This window comes from Oryzias melastigma, linkage group LG11 (genome assembly GCF_002922805.2).
Source record: "Oryzias melastigma strain HK-1 linkage group LG11, ASM292280v2, whole genome shotgun sequence".
NCBI classification, from domain to species: Eukaryota; Metazoa; Chordata; class Actinopteri; order Beloniformes; family Adrianichthyidae; genus Oryzias; species Oryzias melastigma.
Window position 1 is genome coordinate 14480773 of NC_050522.1, and position 4196 is coordinate 14484968.

Here is a 4196-nt window from a genome sequence, read left to right on the forward strand (position 1 = left end):
TCCCTAGAGTCAAGTGTGAACACCATGGGCTAAACTCCTGTTCAAGAGTGTGTGTGCTGCATTCTTGAACGCGCGTCACACATCTAGTGTGTCGGTAGTTTTATGGCAGAAAGTAGCTGCAAATGCGTGAACAGTGAAATACTACCGATTATCAGATGATAAGATATGGGAAGTAAACAAATTAGGAGCTTAGACTGAACACATTAGTATTTTTAAGTCAAACTATGGACTTTTTTCCATATTTCAGCTACATTTTTGTTTATGTAGCAAAAAATGTAATTATATTAAACAGATGAAGCTCTGATTTATCACTTTTAAAGAAGCCATTATTAAACATGAACCTAAAGCTCTAAGATCTGTCTTCTAAACACATCTTTTTTTCAAAGTTGAAATTTACATGATGGTTCCAAATTACTTTATAAAGGAATGACTAATTCAGCATAACATTAAAGAATTTAAAAACTTTATTTAAAACGCCAAATATTTAGACAAAAGTGACAGCTTCTCTTGAAATTTCTCTGATCACAGATCATTATGTTTGGCAAAGGAGCCTGCACTATTACCACGAGTACCATCATGAGTTATGTATGAGGCAAACGGCAAATGGCATAACATGTCAGGACTCATATGAAACTGTTTGGGTGTCATAGCCTTCTGCATGAGTCCAGACAGAAAAGAGAAAACTACTTGACGCAGGCTTCTCTTCCTTCTGCATGGCTTCATTTTCTGCTGTGAAGCTGCATCTCGTCTCACATTGAGCTGCTTTGGAATAGCGTGCTCATCAAGAGAACACAGTTGGGATAATAATAAGGAAAGTGAACTCTTCCTCGTCATGACGGGATATTTTGTTTTATTTAAGCGTGTCTTGAAGGATCACTTCATTAGAGAAACTGAATGCCACAATCTTTCAAGATCACTGCATGGAGATTGGTGGAACACTAGATGAACTAGATGTTATATTCAAGTTACAAATTTAAGAGCCTCTTATTTTGAAAAATATTAGGAAAAAGAGGTCTACCAAAAACATTGTTGTTCACAAGTTAACTTTTATTTGTTGTTTGATTTGATGGTGATTGAATGGATAACTAAATGATTGATTGATAATTTACTAAGCAACAGGTTTAGATGATTGATCTCACTCATGAGAATCCATACCACATTTTCCTAAAGGGGTTCTTAGTCTTTCAGAGTAAACTATATCCACATATATAATCATATCTTACCTTTGGAACACTAAAAACAAGCTATTTATTAAATATGAGTTATTATTGCAAACTCTTTTTGTACCCGGAAGTAAAAATACTCGATGCATGAGGCTCCGCCTTTCTCCTTTTGAGGGTGCCGCCCATTTCATGACGTCATCATAGAGCCATCCTTGTCAGTGTGTCATCCACGTAAAAAAAACATCCAGTTTAAAATATATATACAGTATATTGATGTACATACTGGGCATTTATCCCCAAAATTGTTCACAGACTGGTGATGACTAATGGTTTCATTTTGCAGTAAAATCCTGTCACAAAATGTAAACAACACAAGATAAACGTTTCAGGATTTATTGAAATAAGAATGTTATTCTGATTATCACTGACTGTAAACGTTTCTGTACTCTTTGAAGCATCATTAATCTCTGCATCAAAAATACTTTTTGCTTTAATGTGGATCATTGAACCTATGCTCAATAATTCAGGTTCAAACCAGTTCTTCTAATTTGTCGCTCGCGTTTTCCACCAGTAAATAATATATTCCCTTTCTCAACCAGGAAATAGTCTACTCCTTTTCTCCACCAGGAAATAATCTACTCCTATTCTCCACCAGGAAATAGTCTGGTCCCTTTCTCCTACCATCTTCCCAATATCCCTGTTTGCTTGCACCATTCTCGGATACGTTCAGGATCCATCCCATCATGTCATGCAGATTCCTGACCAGAAGTTTCTACACAAAGTTTGAACGCTAAACCGAATGTCATCGCTAAGCTAGCTCACAAGACAGACGACCAGCACCTGAACGACTTATGCATGAGCTGGGGGAAGTTCGCGAATCTAGCTGGTCACTGCGGAACCGCGGGCGGAGAGGACTCTTCCTGGAGGGGCGGTTCTCAACTTGTGATGTAGGCCCGTGATGACCCACTTGTTTTTTGTGGGTATGGGAGGGGCTGCTGTTGAGAGCTCGGGTTCAGGGGATTACTCCGAAATGCGTGAATAGATATAAATACCATTTTGGGGATGTTTACAGTGAGAAATGAACATTATAATACACTTAGAAGCTCAAAATGAAGATTTTTCATGGTATGTCCCCTTTAAAGGGAAATCCTGTGGGATATACCACAGACCCAGTGGGCCGCAAAACACATTTCTGATGTTCTTCTGCTACATTGATGTCACCATTGGTTAAATCTTTTGTAGAAAAAAAACTAAACCAGAGTTCCAAAAGCTGGAATAGTTTCATCTGAACGTCTGCACATGTTTTAACCCACATTTTTATTTTTCAATAGTTTTGGAAAACCATTAAGTCAAAGTGACCATTTTTTTTTGTCATTGGTCACCGTACAGAGATGGCTGGCAGTTGGCATGAATGTGTCCAATAGCCTTCCTTATCGAAGTCAGTGGCCTTATACAGTGCTAACTAACTGTTTAATCAATCTGATTTTGTGACAACAAAGAACAAGAGAAAGTTTAGTGTTTTATGCAGTAATACCAAGATTTAGTACTGGTGTTGAGAAGTAAAGACATAGTTAAATATATTTTAACCGAAACATTTGAAAAAAAAATCTAGGAAGAATATAATATCTAAAATTGCTCATTTGTTATTTGTAGTATCAGGAGCAGTGAAGATGGTCAACCTTCCAGCTAAAGTAGCTGATGTGTAGCAATATAGAAAATGATGGCCTATGATGAAAGTATCCTGGATAGAAAATGTGGTTGAATGGGTCTAAGCCTTACTCCCCATGACCTCATTACACCAAGTAAGGTGATGAAAGGCTATTTCACTCAAAATAAGCTCCGAAAAGGCCAAAGCTCATTTACACGTTTGTGAAGTGTTTGAAATGAACTTATACAAGGACCTCAAGGTCAGGTTTGTTAGCCCTATAATTTGCAAATAAGTAATAAATTAGTTGTGGGAAGTGTGATCCAAAGCAATTGTTTTCTTTATCAGCTTGAAGTCACCTACAAAGCTTGTCAATCAAAATAACTCTTAGTCCTAAAACAGGAGAGACTTTTTTTCTCCTCTTGATTGATTTGTATGCTGTTACACAGACTTAAGTTTTTATTCCTGAAACAACACACCTGTCAATAAGATCGACAGGCCTCAGACTTTGCAGACAAAAGTCATTTTTAAGTTGTAGCTGGGTAATGTTACTGTCAGTTAAGATATAATACGTAAAGGATTGAGCATATGTATTTGTGTTGGTGTAGACAGGTGTTATTTATTTATTTTTTTATACTAATAAACAGTCGTTATTATCAGTATTGAGTGTTAGAGCTTCTTAAAGAAGAACTAATAGGGCTGTGAATGACAGACTCCTATTGAAATTGTAGCTGCTAAACACTTATTTTTTGCACTATTACACAATAGTTTATTTTAAAAATGATACACCAAGATTTCTTGGATTTTTTTATTTTTATTTTTTTACATCACAATTACAGTGCCCCAAGTACTTCAAGACTCACACCAATGACTTCAAGATCAAAATGTCAAGCGCTGTGGTTTTTTAACTGTGTGGATTCCCACACTTGAAAGGATAGGATACTTGGAATAAAGAGATGGACAAGGATTTCACTCAGATTTCATTTATTTTTCAGTTGAAGCAGTGATTTCAGTTTTTTGTTATTAGTAATGGTTTTACTGTAGTAGTTTTGCTCTGGGTTTTGCTTCAAGTGTGGTATTTTGAACTTTCAAGTTGAGCTTTTACTTTCCTCTTCAATTTCTTGAACTTTTTTCTCTTTCTTCTTTGTGCTTGATTTTTCTTCAACTTTGATTTTGGCTTTAAGATTTCCCTTTGTTTTTCTTTTGGTTTTCCTTTTACTTTCCTGTGGCTTTTCTTCAACCTTCACTCCAGCTTCCTTTAGTTTTCACTTTAGCTTCAGTTTTCTTCAGCTCCAGTTTTAAGGTTCCTTCAGGTTTCTTTCACCTTTGCTTTAGCTCAGCTTCACTTTAGCTTCCTTCATTTGAAATCTCTTCAGCCTCTGTTGAAA